This window comes from Eimeria mitis, genomic scaffold (genome assembly GCF_000499745.2).
Source record: "Eimeria mitis Houghton genomic scaffold, Emh_scaff6306, whole genome shotgun sequence".
NCBI classification, from domain to species: Eukaryota; Apicomplexa; class Conoidasida; order Eucoccidiorida; family Eimeriidae; genus Eimeria; species Eimeria mitis.
Genome location: NW_013574493.1, coordinates 1,112 through 1,352, shown reverse-complemented (window position 1 = coordinate 1,352; position 241 = coordinate 1,112). Strand labels below are relative to the sequence as shown.

Here is a 241-nt window from a genome sequence, read left to right as displayed (position 1 = left end):
CTGCTGCTGCTGCTGCTGCTGCTGCTGCTGCTGCTGCTGCTGCAGGAGGGGCCTGAAAGGAGACAGCTAGAGAATTTGTTTCAGAGCGTGGAGACAGTCTCCATGGCGATGCAGCGCTCCTGTCCCCTCAACTGGAACGAGTTTCTGCACGTCATCATTAAAAGCATACACCACAAACTCCAGCAGCAGCAGCAGCAGCAGCAGCAGGAGCAGCAGCAGCAGCAGCAGCAGCAGCAGCAGC

At 58.1% G+C, this 241-nt stretch overlaps 1 protein-coding gene across 1 annotated transcript in view; it reads left to right on the top strand.

Annotated features, from left to right (window-relative positions):
* The window catches only part of EMH_0086950 (uncharacterized protein), a gene marked incomplete at both ends in the record, with an annotated part of 2,033 nt that overhangs the window by 1,509 nt on the left and 283 nt on the right, over positions 1–241 (top strand). The gene's annotated exons all lie outside the window — the stretch shown is intronic.